The sequence below is a fragment of the Oryctolagus cuniculus genome, chromosome 6, assembly GCF_051225735.1.
Source record: "Oryctolagus cuniculus isolate XC-2025 breed Fujian yellow rabbit chromosome 6, ASM5122573v1, whole genome shotgun sequence".
NCBI lineage: Eukaryota > Metazoa > Chordata > Mammalia > Lagomorpha > Leporidae > Oryctolagus > Oryctolagus cuniculus.
In genome coordinates this window covers 43,983,309-44,006,530 of record NC_142872.1, presented here as the reverse complement: position 1 = coordinate 44,006,530, position 23,222 = coordinate 43,983,309, and the positions used below count along the sequence as shown (strand labels likewise).

The following is a 23,222-nucleotide window of genomic DNA, read 5'->3' as shown; positions in this document are numbered from 1 at the left end:
ACCATCCCATATGGGTGCCAGTTTGAGTCTCGGCTACTCTACTTCCAATCCAGCTCCCTGCTAATGGCCTGGGAAAGCAGTGGAGGAATGGCCCAAGTCCTTGGGCTCCTGCACCCACATGAGAGACCTGGAAGAGGTTCCTAACTCTTGGCTTCAGATTGGCTCAGCTCTGGCTATTGAAACCATCTGGGGCATGAACCAGTGGATGCAATACCTCTCTCTCTGTCTGTCTCCACCTGTCTCTGTAACTCTTTCAAATAAATAAATAAGATCGTTAACGTATATACTTAAACACATTTAGGAGAAGGCATTTAGCCTAGAGTTTCATATGCCTGTATCTCACATCACATCACTCAGGTTCAGTTCCTGGCTCTGGCTCCTTACTCCTGCTTCCTGCTAATGCAGATGCCCTGTGATGCAGCAGGTGATGGATACAGTGATTTGGCCCCTGCCACCTCTGTGGCAGACCTGCATTGTGCTCCTGGCTCCCTCTTCAGCCTGGCTCAGCCCTGGTTGTTGCAGGCACTTGGAAAACGAACCAATGGATGGGACTGCACATCCTCTCTCTCTCCCTCTCTGCCTTGAAAATAAATATTTTTTTTAAAAAAGCCAACAAGATTTGAAAAATGATTGAAATGCCTATATTTTGAAAAAAATTCTGTGAGATCTGATAAAAATAAGAAATAAAAACAGCAGTGAATTGTATGTGTGTTCAACAACTTTATCCCTGAGTTGCAGCAAGTTTACCAATTCAATATATTTTATACCTACTTTGTAACACTTCACCTACAAAAACTCTATAATTTCTGGGGCCAGCACTGTGACTCAGTGGGTTAACACCTTAGCCTGAAGAGCTGGCATCCCATATGGGCGCCGGTTCTAGTCCCGGCTGTTCCTCTTCCTATCCAGCTCTCTGCTATGGCCTGGGAAAGCAGTAGAAGATGGCCCAAGTCCTTGGGAGCTTCTTCCAGGTCTCCCACGTGGGTGCAGGGGCCCAAGTACTTGGGCCATCTTCCCCTGCACCCACGTGGGAGACCTGGAAGAAGCTCCTGGCTCCTGGCTTCGGATTGGCGCAGCTCCGGCCGTTGCGGCCAGTTGGGGAGTGAACCATCAGATAGAAGACCTCTGTCTCTCTCTCTGCCTCTCTGTGTAACTAGAACTTTCAAATAAAAAATAAAATAAATCTTTTAAAAAAACTCCATAATTTCTCTTTTCAAGCTATACTCACAAATATGGGAAACGGAAGGTCAGATACAGTGGCAGCTTCCAGAAATTCCCAGTGACAACACAGAGAAAATGCCACCATTCGTGAATGACTCATCCTAATTGCTGCATACATCAGCAAACTGGATAATTATAAAACTCTCCTTTTCCAAACATGTGATTTGAGACAGGGTTGTCAAAGGATCATTGGAGTGAGGGTCCCAGAAAAAATAAGGGAGCAAGCTAACAAGTTAGAATGTGGCAGAGAGTGAAGTATTGGCAATCAAGACTCTTAAGGCGGTGGTACAGTTTTTACATATGACAAGAACTGGCACAGTGGTTTGCAGAATGTGGTTCCTGGATCAGCAGCAGCAGCAGCCCTCTCAACTTGTGGGAAATGTCAAATCCCAGGCCAGCATTGTTAGCACAGTGGGTTAAGTAGCCTTTTGTGATGCCAGCATTCCACACTGGAGTGCTGGTTTGAGTCCCCTCTGCTCCAGTCCTGGTCCAGCTCCCTGCTAATGGTCCTGGGAAAGCAGCAGAAGATGACTCAAGTACTTAGATCTCTGCCACTCATGTTGGAGGCCCAAATTTAGTTTCAGGCTCCTAGCTTCCATGTGGCCCAGCCCCAGCTGCTGTGGTCATTTAGGGAGTAAACCAGCAGATGGAACATCCCTCCTTCTATGTCACTCTGCCATTCACATGAAAAAAAAAAGAAATCTTCCTTAAAAAAATAAAAAAAAAAAAAACCAGAAGTGCAAACTCCCCAGTCCTACTCCAGACTTACTGAGTAGGAACCCATTGTATTCTGGAAAGATCTGCTGGTGATTCTGCAGCATGCTACAATTTGAGAAGCATAAGCCTCGAGTAGGTCTAAGATACAGACATATTAGATAGGAGCAAGAGCAAGATCACTGAAGGAAAATAATTTAAGGAAATGACCCAGATATTAGAAAAATTACTAACATAATGTAATCCTCAAGAAATATGGCTGCAGTAGTTTTCAGAAAAGAGAGTCAAGCAGTAAATATTCAGTTACTTAGTAAGCATGACCTGGGGAGGGGTGTGTGGGACCATAACAAGGAGGGGTAGCTGTTCAGTATAATCTGATGTTTCAAACTCCACCTCAGACAGCACATGGAAAGGCCCTGCAGCAGGAAGGAACATGAAAATAAAAAAAAAAAATTAAGGCCAAAATGAACAGTGAGAGATGGAAAGTGGTGTGAGGTTAGATGAATAGGCAGGGAAAGAATTTTATTCATACCCTAAGAACAGCTAAAATAGAACAATTTTAAGTTGAACACAAGTGGCAGGACCCAATTTGTCTTCTTGCAATGTTCTTCTAAAGACCATGTGTAAGTAGAGTTGGACAGCTAGGGTATGAAGCTGTTTAGTAATTTAGGACTCTGGCTGATTAGAAGAGAGAGGATGAAATACTGAGAAGCATTAAGAATAATCCAGGGATTCTTGTTTGTCCAGCAGGTGCTATTTTATGAAGCTGGAGAAATGTCGAGGAGCGTGCATAAGCCAGGAAAACATTCTAAAACTTCTGATAAAAATGATCTAATAACCTTACACAATGGACTATGATCAGTGCTATAACTCAGCTACTACTATTTGTATAGATAGCAGACTGTGGGACCAGAACATTGAGGTTCAAATCTTAGATCTGCCACCCTGTAGCTAGCAACTTTCTTGCATGCTGGTCAATCATCTCACTTTAAAAATAGAAATAATTAGACTGCATACGTGGCAATAAAAGGCCCCCAACCTCCAAGGAAATGAGTGATTTTTCCATAGCCATTGTACAAAGAACTAGTTTTAAATTAATACAGATCAATCAATGGCAATTTAGTACCAATCCACAGTTAAAGGGTCACCAAATTCCTAAACCCCGTGCTTCTGAAAGACAGGCAAACCCTGTGCACCTTCTTATTTCTTGGCTCGCCCTCTAGGAATGACTATCATCCACTACACCAGATTCAGTTTGCATTTCTCTCCGCTAAAATTTATACTATCTTATTTGCATAAACAAGAGATTGATGTTTTTTATCAAAATGCAAAATTTTATAATAACATATCATAAATAATTATTGTGCTCCTGCTGTTGATTTTCCAGTGTATAGAGTTGAAGCACACTTATTTCCTCTGTTATATAACCCATTGTGTAAATATTCTACAACTTAGAGATTCACTCTCACAACAGTGAACATTTTGGTTCACCTGATTTTCTTGCTACCATATACAATGCTTCTATGAATATTCTGGAATTTGTCCACTGAAGCATATGCAAGAGTACCTGTATGTTGCTGCGTCATACACTATGTCCATGTTTGACTTCACAAGAATATATCAAAGTATATTCCTAAATGAGGGCCAATTTATTCTCCCTATAGCAATGTATTAAAGTTTTTTTCTAATATTTTGCATGCTCAGGCTCTTTAATGTGTTCTAATTTAGTGAGTATAAAAGGTATCTCACTGATGTCTCATTTTGCATCTCCCCAATTAGTTACAAAGTTGTATAATTTTTCCTGTTTATTGCTTATTTTGTTAGTCCCTTTCAGAGTAATTCTTATTGAAGTCTTTTGCTCCATTAAGTTGTTTATCTTATCATTTTTTAGTTGTATTAAAGGCATTTCTTTTTTTTCTAACTTATTTATTTGAAAGCCAAAGTTACAGAAGAGAGAGAGAGATAGGGAATGAGAGAGAGACTGATCTTCCACCTGCTAGTCCACTCTGCAGACGGCCACAACAGCTCAGACTGGGCCAGGCCTAAGCCAAGAGCCCAGAATTGCTTCTGGGTCTCCCATGTGGGTACAGTGGCCCAAGAACTTGGGTCATCTGCTGCTGCTTTCTCAAGTGCATTAGCAGAGAGCTGGATTGGAAGTAGAGCAGCCGAGTCTTGAACTGGTACCCATATGAGAAGCAGCACCACAGGAATAGGCCTAAACTGGTAAGCCACAACATCAACCACGCTTTGTAGTTTTTAAATTTTTTTATTTACTTTCATTTTATTTCAAAGGCAGAGAGAGACAGAAATATTCTATCTGCTGGTTCACTCCCCAAATACACACAATAGCCAGGTATGGGCCAGCCAAAGCCAGAGCCAGGAATTCAAACTAGCTCTCCCAGTGGGTGGCAGAGACCTAACCACTTGAATTATCACTTGCTGCCTCCCAGGGTGCTTATTAGCAGGAAGCTGGATCAGAATTGGTGTGGGGGTAGGGGGAGCTTGAACTAGGCATTCAGTCATGGGATACAGGCACCACAGGCAGCATCTTAATGCCTGTGTTCTTGCCACTACTTAATCACTTAGATGTGTTATCAAAAACATCTTTTCAGTTTATGATTTATCCTTCACTCTGTCTTTTGAAGAATAAAATATTTTTAAAAAATAGGATTTATAAGGTCAATGGTTTTCTTTGACTATCCTTTAACAAGACTTAGGGGAAAAGAGAGAGAAGTAGCAAGGAAGGAGAGGGAAAGGGATAAGCCAAATCCAGACAAAAAGGCATGTAGGAGGCTGTGGTGATTAAATACTTGATCTTTATTTTAAAGATTTATTTATTTGATTGGAAAGCAGAGGTACAAAGGGAGAAAGAGAGAGACAGACAGAGTGGGGGGGAAGAGAGAGAGAATCTGTCATCCTCTGGTTCACTCTCCAAATGAATTCAATGGCCAGTGCTGGGCCATGCTAAAGCCAGGAACCAGGAGCTTCATTAGGGGCTCCTATGTGGGTGCAGGGGCCCAAGTACTTGGGCCAACCTCTACCGCTTTCCCAGGCTCATTGGCAGGGAGCTGGATCAGAAGTGGAGAACCTGGGACTCAAAGCAGCGTCCATACAGGATGCTGGCCTCACGGGAAGCAACTTAACCCACTATGTCACAACACCAGCCCTAGCACTTGATCTTACCGTCTAATACATTATTTCTTTTCTCCAAAGAAACACAACTTAGAATATCATCAATATTTTGTATCATGTAAACTGTTTAATCTCACATTCTTAGTAAATAATTATTTTTAATTTGCTGTTGTAAGAGTTCAGTTGAGGTCATCAGTGTAACAATCCTGTACTAGGATGATTCTCTGATGATATGTTGAACACTTCACCCAAATATGGGGTTCCTGGCCAACAATATCCCGCTATAAGACGCAAACATCTGGTATCTGCCTTGCAAACACAGGTTTAAGAGAATCTTTTTTTTTCTTGTATTTGATCTTTGACCCTGGTTCCTAAAAGAGACCTCCCAAGACTTGATATTTCCCTGGATGATAGACACTTCTAACAGAATTCTCAAATCCCTTGGAATTTCCTGGATGGTAAGAGCATCTTTTTGTTCTCCATGGGCAACTCTTGTTAGGCTCCTGGATTAGTCTCAACATGGGGGTGGCTGTCAAAGTAACTACACAATTAGAGGGCGGGAACTTTGGCCCCATACCCTCCATGTCCAAGGAGGGGACAGCAACTCAAAGTTGAGTTGATCAACAATGGCCACTGACAGAATCCCTCCACACAAATGCAAAAGGAATGGACTGAGAGAGCTTCTAAATTCTAGGTTCACTGAGTGCCTAGAGGGAGGCACTTCCAGAGAGGACAGGGCAGCTCCTGGCCTCAACTCCATCCCTCAACACTCCACCCCTTGCTCTGTGCATTTCTCATCCCATTGTTCATCTGTATCCTTTAATCAGGAAATGTAAGTCAGGGTCTTTCTGAGTTCTGTGTGCCTCTTTAGCAAAGTCATTGAACCCAAGGCAGGGGTCCTAGGAACCCCAACTTTTATATGGTCAGAAGCATGTAATTGACATCTCATGGAGGGGACAGTTTTGCAGGACAGAGCTTGACCTGTGGAATCTGACACCATCTCCAGGCAGCTGGTCTCAGCATTGAATTACAGGATGCCCAGCCTGTGTCTGCTGGAGAACTGCTTTCTTAGTGTGTGGGGGCAAAAAACACACATATTTAGATGAGCAAAGTGAAGTATTCTGTGTTAAGTGTTCTACTGTGAATGTGCAAAGAAAACAGTTTGGTTTTCTCCTGTCTCAAACACTTCCCTGTCTGAATCCTAGTGGACTCACTGTCTCTAGCATCCACTTTAAGTCTTAATTATCACAATTTATTGTCGCTCCCCCTCTTCGTGGAGGAACGACACTAAGCCCTGCCTAGGCTTCCTATCCGAGTCACGGCACCATTATGTCGCTCCCCCTCTTCGTGGAGGAACGACACAAGACCCTGCGCTGTTCTTTTGTCTGCTCGGCCCTCCCCGGGTTTGCTGCTGGTTCTTCCCGGGTTGGCTACTATCCCTTCCACCTCCGTGGAAGGGCAGTTCCCCCTGGCCACATTCCCCACTTCCGCAGGGGAGCGGCACACCGCCGGCCGGCTCTCTCGGGGGCTGCACGGGTTCCCTTAGATGTTCCCCATAGATGTTCCTGGTGCATGCCGTCTCTCTCCTCCTTTATAGTCCTCCTCCGCCAATCCTAACTCGGCTGCCCACACGCCGAGTACGCTGCTCTCCTCCAATCAGGAGCAAGTCCTACAGTCTATCAGTTGAACTGGAGGCAGCTGTGCGGAAGCTGTTTACTTCTCTCCCAATGCCACATTGTGGGAGAGCAGATGCATAGAATAAGTCTTAATTCGAGTAACTTAGTCTAGTCTGGATTGCTCCCCACAGATCCCCCTTTCTTTTTATTTTTTGGCGTTGATACGCGCCTGTCTTCGGTGTCCCACGGCACACACTCTGCTCTACTTGCTAGCGTTGCCACAGGCTCTTACAAGTCCTATCAATCAGGAAAACCGAATCCGGGTCCTCTCTTCGCCATTGTGAGGAGGTTTTTAGGCGCTGATGCGTGCCTGTGTTCGGTGCCCTGCAGCGCATGCTCTACTCTGCTAGAACTGCCTGCAGGTGTTTACAAAACCTATCAGGCAAACCGAATCCAAGCCTTCTCATTGCCGTATTGTGGGGGAGACTTATTAGTGTTGGTTCGTGCCTATCTTCGGTGACCTGCAGCTCATACTCTGGTCGAGCTTTGCTGGCGCTTACCGCCTTAAATCAGGCAGACCGAATCCAAGCCTCCTAATTGTTGCATTGTGGGGAAGCTTTACTGATGTTAATTCGTGCTTGTCTTCGATGACCTGCGGCTAGCCGCCCAGGTGCTCATCGCCTCACTAATCGGGCAGACCGAATCCAAGCCTTCTAATTGGCATGTTGAGGGGAGGCCTTATTTTTCTCTATTTCTCTATCTCCGGGCATTCCTACCTCTCCCATTTCACTTCTATCTTCCAGCATTCCCATTTCTCTTTTACTTCACTTCCAAACTTCTGTTTCTCTTATCCCTGCGGCTTTCCGGCACCTCGCCCCGCCGGCGGGTTCCCGGCTCTGCGCCGCTTCAGCCCGCGCGCCTCTCTCATCTGCGCAGCTTCCCGGCTTTGCGCGGCTCGGGTTCGCGCGCTCCGCGGTCTCCACGCTTAACCCTTTCGCGTCTGAACCACGGCCTACGCCAGCGTTCCCTATCTATTCACGCCCCGTGCTCTCTCTGCACGCGGCGGCTTCCGCGAGTAACACAGCGTAGCTTGCGTCTCCGCCACTAGGATTCAATCTAAGTTCCCCGGGCTAGCCTGGCGAATTCAACCCAGCGTACGTCTCCGCCCCACGATTTGGCTTCCCGTCCTTTGCTCCCCGGGCTAATCAGACGGATCCCAATCTGGCTTACGTCTCAGCTTCTGGTTTCAACTTTTCGCCCCCTATTCCCGGGCTAACTTGAGAACCCCAAAGTGGCTTTCGTTTCCGCCTTGGCCTGCCCCCCGCGGCTTCAATTTCCCTAACATTTTTCTCTACCCGGTATGTTTTCCCAAGCTTTCCTCCAACAATATTCCTCCCTCATTTCTCCTGGCCTCTCCCCACAGTCCGCATCCGAGTCTGTTTGTTCTAGCTTTCACTTTCACTTTCGACCTTAGAGATTTCTCCCAGCTTCCCCCCGTAGTCCGAATCCGAGTCTATGCCTAGGCTTTCAACAGCCTCTTCCGGCTCCTTTTTCGTCCGGCTTTTCCCTAGGCTGTCTGCTAGTCTCTCTCTCCGGTATTTTTCCCATTTCTTCCCGTTTCTTCCCTCCTAAGTTTGCTATCCGTCCTAGGTTTCCTATCCGAGTCACGGCACCATTATGTCGCTCCCCCTCTTCGTGGAGGAACGACACTAAGCCCTGCCTAGGCTTCCTATCCGAGTCACGGCACCATTATGTCGCTCCCCCTCTTCGTGGAGGAACGACACAAGACCCTGCGCTGTTCTTTTGTCTGCTCGGCCCTCCCCGGGTTTGCTGCTGGTTCTTCCCGGGTTGGCTACTATCCCTTCCACCTCCGTGGAAGGGCAGTTCCCCCTGGCCACATTCCCCACTTCCGCAGGGGAGCGGCACACCGCCGGCCGGCTCTCTCGGGGGCTGCACGGGTTCCCTTAGATGTTCCCCATAGATGTTCCTGGTGCATGCCGTCTCTCTCCTCCTTTATAGTCCTCCTCCGCCAATCCTAACTCGGCTGCCCACACGCCGAGTACGCTGCTCTCCTCCAATCAGGAGCAAGTCCTACAGTCTATCAGTTGAACTGGAGGCAGCTGTGCGGAAGCTGTTTACTTCTCTCCCAATGCCACATTGTGGGAGAGCAGATGCATAGAATAAGTCTTAATTCGAGTAACTTAGTCTAGTCTGGATTGCTCCCCACAATTTATCCCTCTCACTCTGCTCTAACTAAGTACAGCCTCGAGCTACACCCAGGACAGAAAGCTTTGTCTTTATTTGTTTACTCCTCTCCCAGGAACCCAAGGACAAAAGGTCCTTGATCAAAAAATGGTTATTGGTAATTTCATGGTGTGGAAAAAGTCCATACAACTGACTCATAAAAAGGATTCTTGAAAACAAACACAAAAAAATTACAATTACAGATTTTTCTCATTTCATAATAATGCATCTATTTATCATAAGTAAAATCAATGATGAGAAATATAAGTACCAAATATCCATCTTACAACTACAATTTGTGTCTGCAAAAATTCCAGAGGGAAGTGGGAGGGGGAATGTTATCATCCCTGCTTTGAAGGAAGATGAAATTCTTAATTTTGCATATAATAAATTACACTTGTTTGGGGGTAAATCTCTTTCACATTCTGAAACAAGGGAGAGGCACTAGAAATATATATTTCCTCTTCCAGGTTCCCAAACCAAAACAGACCTAATGATACAAGCAAAATCCCTCAGTGAATAAAATTACAAAGACTCTAGCTGCTCAAGACCAATTTGTAATCAGAGCATCAAGCCATACTGTACGAAAATGTCAGTTTTGGCACAGCCTTGATGAGCTAAGATTGAACACGCACGGGCCAGTTTATCATATTATCCAGACTGCCCTCTTTTAAAGCTGGCAGACCCAATTGAGTACAAAAAGGATTTCAGTTTGAATGATTTTTGCATTTGAAAAAGAACCACCCAGACTGATAACATTTTGCATTGCTATTTCTTTCTCAACACAAATGAATGCACAGAAAATGTCCTATATAAATATTTTCTCAAAATCAAGTGGTCCTAGATACATGTTTCTGCAACACTCTTCACTATGATGTGTAAAAATAAAATCTCGCTACTTTTGTTGGTGAAATCACTTAATTCAGTTAAAATGTAGTCATGCATTTCAAGCACGGGACACCAGTCTCCCCTCATTTCTCTGTTGGAGCCAGGGGAGGTGACACTGCGGGTGTTACACCAGAAAGTCATTTAGGGCAGAGTGGGGAGGGCAGCACTGCATGGCATTAATCCCTCATAATGTTTCAATTCTTTTCATTTCATCTATATCCATGAAAAGAAATCATTGTTTTTAAGGATTTATTTATTTATTGGAAAGGCAGAGTTAGAGCGAGAGCGAGAGAGAGAGATATCTTCCATCCACTGGTTCAATCCCCAAATGGCCGCAATGGCTGGGGCTGGGCCGGGCTGAATCCAGGAACCAGGAGCTTCATCCAGGTGTCCTAAAAGGGTGCAGGGGTCCAAACACTTGGGCTGCCTTCCACTGTTTTCCCAGGCCATAGCAGAGAGCTGAATCAGAAGTGGAGCAGCTGGGATTCCAACTGGAACCCATACGGGATGCCAGTGCTGCAGGTGGCAGCTTTACCTGCTATGCCAAAGTGCCGGCCACAGATGATTTTAAAATGAGAAAAATCTATGTAACTGAGTAAATGTAAAATTGCCTTCACACTTCAGAAATTCACAGCTAATAATTTAAAACTTGCTCCTATAAGAAATTTCACCATGTTTTCTGCCCACTGTTCAGGAAGTGGCTTCTTCCATCACTGCTGTGATTTTCAACCAAACTGATGAGTTCACTTTGTCATTGACTCTTTTGTTCAAGGAAGTGTTGCCTCACTAAATAAATGGGTTTACTGGGGGTGCTTTCAACTCCTTTCAAACTGTCTGCAATGGTAAGTGAAAGAGTTTGGCTGAATAACCTAGAATTTTGGAAAGGAAGATCTATTCTCTTATAATTTACAAAGTATTATATAACGTTCTTTAAACCTTCTCCAGAGCCCTAGCTGAGCCAGTTTGCATGGACTGTTGTATTTTGAATGCATGGCTGTCCATTGGCCTGATGGACACTCTTCCCTAGGAATCAGCCTGCTCTCCTGTAGTCCTCTGTCCCCACTGGCTTTCTTGTTGGTTCTCAAATATGAAACTCACAACCCCCATCAAGGCCTTTGTCCTTGCTTTCCAGTCTGCATGGAACAACCTTTTAGCAGATCCCTTCTGGGCAACAGCCAGCTTAAGTCTCCATTACGCACAACTCTGCCATAGTCCACAGGCTCTGGGGCCACGTTCTTCAAAGGCAGGAAACACCCTCTTCCTTCGCTCCCTTTCTAGTATCCCAGAGATAAAAGATCTTCAATAAATCATTCCTGGTGGTTTCATGCAGTGGAAAAAATTCCAACAATAGTAAAAACAAAATACTTGAAAATGTGCACAAATGAGGTATAAATCATTCTTAATTGACTGAGATGTTTCTTCTCCCCACATTTTCTAATAACCATCACCCAGATACATACACACCCCAGACATGCACACAAAATCCCTCATTCATAAAGGCCAGCTAGCATCAGAATCTGGATTCTTAACCATTATACTTTACTGCAGCTAACTAAACCCTGGTGCATCCACACAGTGGCATATAATGCAGCTCAGAAAAAAATAATGCGGTTGGCATTTTGGTGCAGTAGGTAAAGCAATGACCTGTCATGCCAGCATCCTATATAGATGCTGGTTTCAGTCCCCACTGCTTCTGATCCAGCTCCCTGCTAATGGTCTGGGAAAAGCAGTGAAAATGGACTTAAGTTGCAAAACAAGACCTATTGGATGCCATCATCCATGCGAAAGAGGAAGAACATGCTTTCCTGCCCACATTTATCTTTGAGAGGGTACAGAGGACTCTGGCACCAGGACAGTATCAGGAAAGGGGGAATTGGGCACTTGGGATCAGGAATGGGAGAATATTGACTTTCTATTAGCGGATAATATTTGACTTTTTATCATACAGTCATGTTAGAAAAGTTATCATTTCACAAAAGTTCTACCCACAGTCCCAAAAATCATTAGTGTTTGCAGAAAGGATTCTTTATAGACCAAGTATTGTCAAACCTAGGATCTCTGTTTGGTCCCTTTGAACATAAGAGTGACACCCTCTAGGTTTGGAAGGGGAAGTAGCCCAGACAAAGAGGCAAGTGCAGGGATAAAACACACAAGCTGAAATTAATGTTCTTCCATCCTCCAGGATCTATTCCCTGATTATTTGATCAAAAACTCTGTAGCGGCCCACAAAGACTATGCAGGCCCTGTCCCTCCCCCTTCACAGTCCTTTTCAACCACATTCACCACCAAACCCATATACTACCAGTTACCTCTGTCACTTAAATCTCACCAAAAATAAATAAATAAATAAATAAATAAAATTTAACATGAGGGGAGCATAAGTCAAGCCCAAGTCAAAAGGCTGAAATGGGGGCCGGCACTGTGGCGTGGCAGGTTAACACCCTGGCTTAAAGTGTCGGCATCCCCTATGGGCGCCAGCTCTAGTCCCTGCTGCTCCACTGCTGATCCAGCTCTCTGCTATGGCCTGGGGAAGCAGTGGAAGATGGCCCAAGTCCTGCACTCATGTGGGAGACCTGGAAGAAGCTCCTGGCTCCTGGCTTCAGATTGGCGCAGCTCCTGCCGTTGTAGCCAATTGGGGAGTGAACCAGCAGATGAAGACATATCTCTCTCTCTCTCTCTCTCTCTCTCTCTGCCTCTCCTCTCCTCTCCTCTCCTCTCCTCTCCTCTCCTCTCTGTAATTCTGACTTTCAAATAAATAAATAAATCTTAAAAAAAAAAAAGTATAAATGATGAACCATCAACAACAACTGCTGTCAGACTGAAGCTAAGCAATGTCCCAGGATCCACAGTCAAAGACGATTTCACTCGCAGGTACAAGTGGGTGTCAGGAGCTTGGATTCTAACAAGGGCTCTGCCACAAGTTTGTTAAATCCTCTAGGACAAAGAAATGCAGCCTCACCTCTCAGAACCTCTTTTCCCACCTGAAAAAGTCTACAGTATCAGTCTAAGTAACATTTTCAGATTGTGGTCTTCAATCCATTAGAGTCATACAATCAATTTTGTGGGCTGCAGCATGCATTTAAATTTTTTTTCTAATTCATAGCATGAATTTTTAAAATTGGAACAAAATAGACCTGACCAGCTATAGTAAGAATAAATACTATTTTTAAAATTTCAATTTCAATTATGTACATGAATACATAGTGTCTGTGTACATGTGTGCTGTAGATAATAGAGTAGGAAATACCAGTAAATAACCCATAGTAAGGATACTTTTCAGAAATTTTGTGTGATGGGTTTGTACTAGATAATGACGTAAGATGGATTTCTCAAGGTGTGGCACAGTTACTTGGCAGGCATAGGGGAAGATATCCTCTAAGTTCCTTTCAAGTTCAAAGCCTCACAGGTAAATTGAAGACTGCTTTACTCAGTGTAGTCAGAAAATAGGAAAAGTCTGGAATCAAAACCATGTTCTTCCCTTTATAGCATTGAGAATGGGTGCAAGTTAACCTTCTCAAGCCTTCACTTCCTTTGTGCACTCTAAAGATCCCACCTGGAGATGTGGCTGTTTGGAAATAGGAAATTGGAAAGAGAGATCATCTTTCTTCCTGCCCTTCTCCAATGCTTCTCTTGTGTTTCTGCTCAGACTATCTCTTGTTTGCCTGCTTTTTTCTATTCTTTTTAATCCTGCCTCTACTAGTTTTGTCAATTTGTGATAATTTCCTAATTCCTCTACCCATGACTACAACACTGGGTTACTGGGTAGATGCAATGAGAAAAATGCATGCAGAGAACTAAAACCATGTTGACACATAGTAGGCACTTAATAAATGGTGATAGGAACATTGCCAGAAGTAGGAGCAGGTAGTGGTAGCAAAAGCAATGTCACATGGTATTTATCCTCAACACTAGTCAAAAGGCCTCTTTAAGAGGAGAAGGATGGTGAAGCATTAGGTTGAGACAGCCATGAGGTCTTACTCAGGAAATTTTGCATTTCAACACAGGACCACAGAAAATTCTAAATTATTTGAAGCTGAGAGGAATCAGTCTTTAATGGAAAGACCCAGACAAGGTAGAGACTAGAGCATTTGTTCTGGTGGTTAGAACTCAGAGAGATGCCCCTCTTCTGCATCCACTCTTTAAATCAACTCAGAAATAACACCAAGGGCAGGCATTTGGCACAGTGGTAAAGTCGCCACACAGGATGCCTTCATCCCATATTGGAGCATCTTGTTGAAGTAGACACACATATGGAAGACATTGATGGAATCCTAGGCTCTTGGCTTTGACCTGGCCAGGTCCTGGCTATTGCAGGCATTTGAGGAGTGAACAAGCATGCAGCTCTGCCTGTCTCTGTCTCTATCACTCTGTTTCTAATTTTCAAATAATTAAAAAAAAAAGTCCTGTAATTTCAGACTGGCTATGATTGAGAGAAAAAGAGAATCATTACCTGTGCCTTCTCTCCTTAGAATACCAGTATCATTTATTTTGAGTTGTTTTGGCAAATATTTTGGGATGTGAGGAAGGTACTATGTTGAGAAATTTCTGCTGCCTTGTCAGCACTGATTATAATGTTGCCAAAGGATCATCCACAATATATCGCACCAGTGATCTGCATCTTACTGTCTACATAATATTGACACCATGTGATAAAGATCTCTCTGTTAACGATGTCCTAGTACACTGAACACATTTCTGTATCTGACAATGTATTTCGGCTGATGCATTTAGCCAGATTCCAAAACATCCCAGAGGTAAAGAAAAGGATCCCAAACTGACCATTTCCCACCTAAAACAGTGTTGGGAAGAAGGGAAACCAAAGTCTCATCCTCTACTTTGTCAATGATGCTAAGCGAGTGACTTTGGAATGAACATCCGTATGTCTCAAACTCTTGAAATGTCACACATAAGAACCTCAAAGGAAGATCCCTGTCCAGCCACATTTCCTTGTTTGAAAGGTAGACTAAAAATGCCAAAAACCCACAAGGACTTGCTCTTATAGGACCTGCAAGATGCTCTCTCTTGAACTTCTGTGACCCTGGGAAATCCCATCAGCATATCCTTTCAGGCTGCCTCAGTCCCTTTCAGCATGAGCTCTACCTTGGAATTTTGCAGGAGACAGATTGTGTACAGCCTTCAAAGCAAACAAGTTGCTCACCGCAAATGTGTTAATCACTCTCTGCTGTGTCTTAAGAATCCTGGGCTGGCAGCCAGAAATCTCAGGCTCTCACAGTGACTCTGGCACTGCCTTGCTGGGTGACTTCAGGTAAGTCCCTCTCCTTCCCTGAGCCTCAGTTTCCTCATCTCATCTTCAAGTTGGTAGAACTATATTATCTCTAACCTTGATCCTTACTCCACAAGCCTATTAATTTTTAAAACTTTTGAGCTGAGAAACAAAAGTCTTTCTGAGCAACTAATTAAATGTACAGATAAAATCACATTAACTTATAAATCAGAATGTCCCTTCTAATTACATCTTAAGCAACATCAAAATGGAACTTGCCCAGAGCGAGCAATGTAGTTAATCAACAACTACTGATACCATTACACTCTTCTTATATATGAAGACCTGGCGCCTCCGGGGACATGTTATACCTCATGGCTTTCAATTCCACAGTTTGGATTTTTTTTTTTCTAGCATTAAAGGACAACAGCCACTTTTCCTGAGCCACAGAGATTTAGCTCAAAATTTCAATTAATCATTCAAAAAAATGGATTCAATAAATGAGCTTTGTATATGTCAGACATTGTCCTGAGTGCTATGGAGCTGATCTAAGACCAGCTTCTCGTTCTCAAGCAGCTTGCATATGATTGAGTGACAGATACAGAGAAGTAAAAGGACAAGTACACTACAGTTTAAGCAGAGGAGCATGTTGTAAAGACATCTAACCCGGTCCTTGAGGAATCGAGGAAGCAATGTCTATGCTGAGAGATCTTAAAAACAAATGGAAGTTAACCAAGCAATAGCAGTGGGGGATGAGTGCATGAAAACTCTTCTCCATAGCTGGAAAAGCAAAAGCAAATATTTGGAGGTGATTTTGATAAGGACTAGGCAGAGAGCTAAGTAGTGCACAAAGGAGCTAAGAGGCTGCCAGATAGTGTCTTGCTGCAGCCCTGCACTGCTGAATATTCGATGCAAATTCAGCACACCCACTTCCCTATGATGTACCTGAGCCTCCTGCATTGTGCATAAAGTATACCAAACTCTAGCGGGAGACGCCATGAAACCTGCCCAGAGGTCACCATGTCCACCAAACCGCACCCAAAACTCCACCTCAGCTGTATATCCAATTAGAGCATCACCCCCTACCTGATAAAGGGAGCAACCAAACTAGGTTGGGAGAGATTCTACCTCGTGAGGTTGCCTGCACTCACTTCCGAGTGTGTACTATCTCTTTAATCTCTTCAAATAAATCCCACTCCCATTCTTGCAGTCTATGTCTCTGCTTTGAATTCTTCTCTCAGGCTGAGACAAGAATCTGGGATTAATCTAGCTGGGAACACCCCACCCCGTAACAATTTCATTGCCCAAAAATTATCTCCCAAAGTTCAAAAGAGCCTCACTGTTCTATTTGACATTCTATGCAATGGACTTAATTAAAATGCAAACCAGAATGTGTTTTATACACAATAGTCTGCCTTAAAGTGCAACAGAGGAACTGTGGCTCACACCAACTTAGGAATAAAGGTGAGACTAAGGAAATCTAAAAGAATAGACCTGGGTTCTCAGTTATAAGTTCTGTGTGACCCAGGCAAGTTGCTTAACCTGCTTATGTCTATTTTAGCCATGCTTACATGGAACCTGGCACATGGAAAATATTTAACCAAGAATAGTAACAACCCTGGCTAATAGGCATGCCAGACATTGTACTTTAAAGACTCATCAGGATATATCTGTGTTGGGGCCAGCACCGTGGCTCACTTGGCTAATCCTCCGCCTGTGGCACCAGCATCCCATATAGGCACCAGGTTCTAGTCCTGCTTGCTCCTCTTCCAGGCCAGCTCTCTGCTGTGGCCCAGGAGGGCAGTGGAGGATGGCCCAAGTGCTTGGGTCCCTGTACCCGCATGGGAGACCAGGAAGAAGCACCCAGCTCCTGGCTTTGGATCAGCGCAGTGCCAGCCATAGAGGCCATTTGGGGAGTGAACCAATGGAAGGAAGACCTTTCTCTCTGTCTCCCTCTCACTGTCTATAACTCTGTCAAATAAATTTTAAAAAGATATATCCTTGTAACAAACGTGGGCAACTTATAATTATCTTCATCTTTAAGAAAAAGTAACAGATATTTAGGAAAGTGAAGTAACCAGCCCAAAGTTATAACAGCAAGGAAATTGGAGGTAGACTCTGACCCCCTACTGCCTATACTGAGTACCCAAGTCTCCAATACTATTTTTTTCACCTTCTAATCCCTACTGCCAGTCAAGCCACAAAACAGGTTTGCAATACTGAAATAGAAAAAAAATCCAGCATATTAAAAATGCAGACATTGTAAATGTAAGTTATTCCTTGCTTTGCATTCTATTAACAAATCACTGTGGTTATTTAAAATATATGGATCCCACAGTTGCTTATCAAAGCTACCTAATACTCAATTACCATCCTTGAATAAGAGGTCAGGGTTAAAAGCAACAGATTCAAAAGATAAATTTGGATCTGGAAAAGGAAAGATGACAAAACAGTTTGCTGGACAAGATGTCTGGCACCTTTGGCCACTTTTCAATGAAATAGATGGGAAAAGATGTTGAGGTCACCGAGAAACAATTTAAGTGGGCCAGAAAGAGACAGAGTGTGTGTGATGGCTCCTTCGTACCTGCAGAATGAGGCACTGATCTATTCTGAGGGAGTCAAAAGCATGGTAATGAAGGAGAGGGGAGGGGTCTCTCTAACAATAGAGCCAGGTACACTAAATTTGGAGACTGAGCTTGATATGTTTGACACGGGTACACTGGCTTGGCTCACGGTGTCATTTTGTGTCAAGTATTAGTATAAATACCAACACCTATGCACTGGAGGAACGTTTGCATTTTCCTTAAGTATTTTCTGACCTGGCTCAGGAAAAAAAAAAAAAAAAAAAAGGAGGCAGAACAAACATCAATGTGATTGTTACGCTTTTCCAAGAGCTTCCCAAGTTGTCTTGAGGTTGACCAGCTTGTTTCCTTACCCGAAGTACAGCAGTATGGGCTGCAACATACAGAAAGTCTACAACTTTCTTGTGTGTTTATTTTGCTGGGGGTAGGGAGGGCTTGGCGTTCTCCCCTTGAAGGGATCTACTGTTTCAGAATCCAGTAGGCATGAAATAATGAGGACAAAAGATATGCTGATGTGGGCTTGAGGCATGCACTAAAAACAGACTACTGGACTCTCTGCCTCCTAAGTTTTGATCCATTAAGTCTCAAGGGGGGAGCAGGAATTTTATTTTGAATAAGATACTCATGTGACCTTGTCAACCTGCCAGATACAATTAACTATTGCAGGGGGGAAAAAGGTTGAACAACGATTCCAGAGACCAGGGTGTGACCCCAGCTCTGGCATGCAGTGGGTGTAGAATCTCTGATAATTCGGGGTTCAGTTTCTTCAACCACTTATTCTCTTCAAGTGGCAGAATGGGGCAGGAGAGGGCTTGGGAAGCTTTCCATGGGCCTGTTGGCCCAAGTGTGTTAGGATTAGGAGTTAGCAGGGTACTCATTAGGAGTTTGACTCTGCAGTCAACCAAAGTTGAGCTCAAATTTCAGCACTGCTGCTTTATTGCTGTGCACAATGGACAGCTAATATGTATCACTGGGACAAGTCATGTAATTTCTCTAAAGTCTTGGTTTCCTCAACGATAAAGTACAAATGATAAGGGTACCTATGTCATTTTTTTAATCAAATGGGCAGATAACGTGCAAAGAATGCCCAGGACAATGCCCTGCTGAGTGCTCAGTATCAGTTAGTTGTGAACACTCATGACAAGGTCAACCAGAGGAGCTCTCTGCCTTCCCCTGGAGCTACTGTGATTAATGAGGTTCATGGAAAAGTCACCCTAGCTGAGCAACTTCCTTGGACTTGTCCTTTCATCAAGAGAAAATCACAAGAAATGACCTTTTCTGGGAAGCAAAGGAGGAGAGGAAGGTGTTAAACTGCCTCTCTCAGAAGGAAATACAGAACGAATTAGAGAAGGGTGCTACACCATACACAGAGTGTTCATTAAAGAGTGGTTCAGGGATGACCTGTTTAGAATCTGCTGGCACACTCATTAAAGTAGCACATTCATGTTCCTATTGGATCAGACTCCTGGGAGTGGGGTCCAGTCATTTGCCTTTCTCAGGAGCTACCCAGGAGCCTCTTCCAGAAATAGGGGCAAGAGAATCGGTAGCAAAACAGTGAGTGAAGCAACCCTCTGGATTCTCCAGTCCTGTATTTATGTAGGGGACAAAAAAGCAATGAAGGCAGAAACATTTGTGCATCTGTGCATTTGCCAAGCATCTCCACTTCTTATACTCTTGTTGTCTCCAGCACAGCTGGGCTCCAAGCGGGTGTCCAATTTCTGCATAATTCATGACTCCCCAGGGAAACAAGCACTAACCAAGGGCTGGCTACTTAAGGAGCTGGATTATGTAGACTTCCGTAGAAAGGCAGTGTGGTTTATAAAAATTAAATACAAAAAGCATGGGCCTCCTGGCTGTCTGGCCTCTGTTCCTCCTCCCCACCTGACTTCTCCAGCCCAGTCTTTTTCTCGTATTTGCTCTCTTCCCTCACACTCTTCTGTCTTCACATTCCTCTCCATTGCTTTCCTTTCCACTCCTCTCTCCCACTCTTCCCTTCTTGTTCTTTGCCATCCCTACCATACAGCTTTCTTGTTTCTCTCTGCTCTCCTCCTCTCTCTGATTTTACTCCTTTCTCTTGCCCTGTCCTTCTATCGCTGTCACCATCTGTCTCTTTGCCACACAACAATATCTCACTGCCCTCTGGTCCTCTTGGCACCCCAGCCCCTGGCTCCCCCGCCCACATGAAGCCTCCGAGAAGCAGGTGTCTGGCGAGGCACATGCGCCACGTTAAATCAGCCAGTGTGTGCTGCAAGTCAAGGGCTCACTCTACTCAGACATTCTCCCTGCTCTGCTGCCAGAGGCAAGCAGTGAGTAGCGCCTTCAGCACTTTGGGAGGGAAACTAAACTGGGGCTGGATGAACTTTGCAGCATTACAGAGTAGAGCAAGCACAACGAAATGGCTCTCGTACCCAGCGCTGCCTGGAGAGGGGAAGCCCCGCTGTGCCCAGCGCTGACAGTACAGGTCACTTTGTGTCCAGGGAACAAACCTCCCACTGCCCGGTGGGCAGGCAGTGGGGTGGTGGCACTGCCCTGTGCTGTTGGGGAAACTTTAGCATCTCAAAAATCTCTATCATTCTTCTCATAGCCAAGCAACCCCCATAAAACACAAAAGCTAAGTAAGTACTGAGGGCCTAGTATTCACACTGGCTCCAGACAACCCCCCTGCCTCCCCCCTCACACACACACACACACACACACACACACACGGCCAGCTGCTCATCTATCTCCCAGCCCGGCATCCACCTCCAAGTGTTTCCTTTACAGACATTGCAGAACTTCTCCCGCGAACAGCAATAACTGTCTCCCGCCTACAATGGGCAAACTGAGGAATACAGAAGTCATGCAGCAGACGCAGGAAGTTACTTTGGAGTGCTCACAGCCTTTCGTGCCCAGAACCATTTGCACTTGACACACCTGATAAACAAACTTTTCCAGATGCAGCCCCACCCTCTCCCAATTCCAGTCTTGCCCAGCAGGTGCGCCATTTTTGTTGGGTAGTTTCTTCCATCCAGCTCTCACACCTTACTGCCCTCCACATGCATGCATCGGCACATAACTCCTGTACGCCCGCTCCGGTCTTAAGTCCGGGGCTCAGGATGCCAGCCTAGGAGGCAGGTAGGGATAATAAGCTCTGGCCAGACGCCTGGCATTCCGGCACCCCGTACCTGGCCCTGCTGTGGAGGACAGAGAAAACTCTGAGATTTGGCTCCCTGCCCAGCAGCGGGAGCGGGAATACCCAGGGACTGGGAAGGCCAGGCTCTGGCTCAAGTCTCCACAGGAGCCAAGTCCTCCTCTCCCAGCTGAATGATCCCTTAGTTGCCTGCAAGTTGAAGCCTCAATCAGGCACACAATGAGGTCGCTGTTTTCCGAAGGGAGGCATTTGGATGCCTCACACAGTCATCCCAAAGGGGCCTGAGAGCAGAGAGTGCATTTTCTTAACCATGTTCACATGTGCCCCTGGAAGCGGCAGAGCCCTGGGGTGGGAGTGCTTTCCTTCTCCAGAGCCCAGAGCCCAGCACCAGGCAGCCCGTGCAAGCCACCTGTTGGGTTTGTGCGCCCCCAAACCCACACCGCGGTGCTAGGAATCCCGGTGCCAATTCTGTCAGCGACAGTTAAATTTTACTAGCGCTTTCTCCTCGGGCTACCTTTGCTGACACACACTCCACCCTCCCTCTCTCTCGCTCGCTCATCCCCGTTCCTGCTTCTTTCCCTCTCTCCCTCACTTAATATTCCAGCAGTCTGCTCTTTAATGAAGCGCGCTTAGCCTCCCCTAGGGGCTCCAACTGCCCATGATCCCGGAGCGCGCCCAGGCGGCTGCAGATCTCCAAGCGCTTGGGCAGGGTGCTTGCTTAAGGCGCGGGTGGCTGAAAAGCCCCAAATGGTACGCGGATGGGGACGGTCTGTTTCCTGCTCTAGGAATTCCCTTTCTCCTTGGGAAGGGGAAGGGGGCTCCCTCCTCAGCTTAGAAATGAAAGAAATCAGAGGGAGCCCAGAAGGCAATCGGGTTGCTTTCCGACTGCCAGGTGCAAGGAGACCCAACTTTCTCGCATCTCCCTGTCTTCCCAGCAAGGCGCTAGCTGGGGCTACAGGGAGCCACGCCATGCGGGCTACTCACCCCTGGGTACGCGCGCTGCCCCCGCAGGAGCCCCAAGCAGATTGGTGCGCTCAGGGTCAGCGAAACGCCTTGGTGGTTCGCTCCTCTCCTGGGCCACGCGCGAGCGCTATGCGCGCCGAGCGGGGCAGCCGAGGGCAGTCGATCCCATGGGTGGCGAGGTGGCCGAGGGCGCGCCGCCCGGCTGGGGGCGCATCGCTCCCGGGGCTGGCGCAGGCTGCGGCGGGGAGAGGGGCTCGCGGGGAAGTTGGCCGCCCTGGGGTAGACTTCGGACTTCGCGCTCACTCGGACTCGGGTGGCCGGGCGCGTCCTCCCGGGTAGGCGAGGTTCTCGCCCGCGGAATGGGGGCCGGCGCGGGCCAAGCGGCAGCAGGAAGCCTCGGCCGGCAGCCGCCTAGGAGGAGCGCAGCGGCATCGCGCCGTCAGGAGCCCTCAGCAGCGGCTGGAGCAGAGAGCAAGCAGGAGAGCCGGGTTGCCTCCTCCGGGCTGCGGGCGCTCCTTGCTCAGAGCCCAGCTCGCTCCAGCCCGCCGCGCCCCGCCGCGTGTCCTCGTCCTCCTCCTCTACGCGGCTTCGCCGGCTCTCGGGGCTCGGCTGGGGCCCAAGGCTGAGCGGAAGGCGGCCGCAGCTCCCGCAGCATGGAGGGCGATCTCCCCGGCTCGGGCTCGGGCTCGGGCTCGGGCTCGGGCTCCGGCTCCAGCAGCGGTAGCAGCGGCCGCCGCCTCCCGCGCGCCCACGTGCCGGAGCCCCGGTGTGCGCGCTCCGGCTGGCAGGGTAAAGGGAGGGAGCGCGGGCGAGCGGCGAGTGGGGGCGGCGGGGAGAGCCTGCACCCCCGCCGGGCGGAGGCGGACGCTGCCTAGAGGCTCCGAGGGCGCGGGGCTCCCGGCCCGCAGCTCGGAGGAGACTGGTGTGGAGGCTCCCCCGCTCTCCCTCCCCGTGCAGAGCGGAGGGGGCCCGGAGCGGAACGCGGGCGGGGGCAGGGGCTCTCCACTCCGCAGGATCTGCTGGAAGCGGCGGCCCGAGGCAGCTCGGCCGCTCCGCCTAAGGGACAGGTTCCAGGTATCCTTGAACCCGTTCGCCGCTCCTCCGGGAAGAATGGGGTTCACAAATACCGGGCGACAGAGTCTGCGGTTCCTTGGGAGAGCTGATTCCGGCTTGCCCCGCCTTCCTCCCAGAGTAAGCACTTTTCCCGTTCACCAAGGGACTCTGAGGGGCTCCTCCTTCCAAGACGAGGGGAGTTGTCTTGCGCGACAGGACAGCCACCAATCAACTGACAAATAATTAGCGAGCAGGCACTGGGGGGACACCGAGCCGAGTCCTGCAAGTTTGGAGTACTGTTGTAGTCGAGGCTCTGCTGCTTAGGGATAGCCCTCCTGGAGCCTGATTGCCCCACCACGAAAGGAGACTCCATCCAGATAGACGTTAAGAAAAATACATGTGAGAATCTCAGTATCAGAAGACTATTCAGGAAGACGGGTAGTAGTAGTTCAACG

General features: G+C 46.7%; 1 protein-coding gene across 1 annotated transcript in view; it reads right to left on the bottom strand.

The window, feature by feature from the left end:
- The window catches only part of SGCD (sarcoglycan delta), a 1,076,594-nt gene extending 1,054,526 nt beyond the window's left edge, over window positions 1-22,068 (bottom strand). The window contains exon 1 of the mRNA XM_051844412.3: window positions 21,736-22,068. The gene's annotated coding sequence lies outside the window, so the exon portion shown is untranslated. The remainder of the gene's footprint in view (window positions 1-21,735) is intronic.
- Window positions 22,069-23,222: the final 1,154 nt, after the last annotated feature.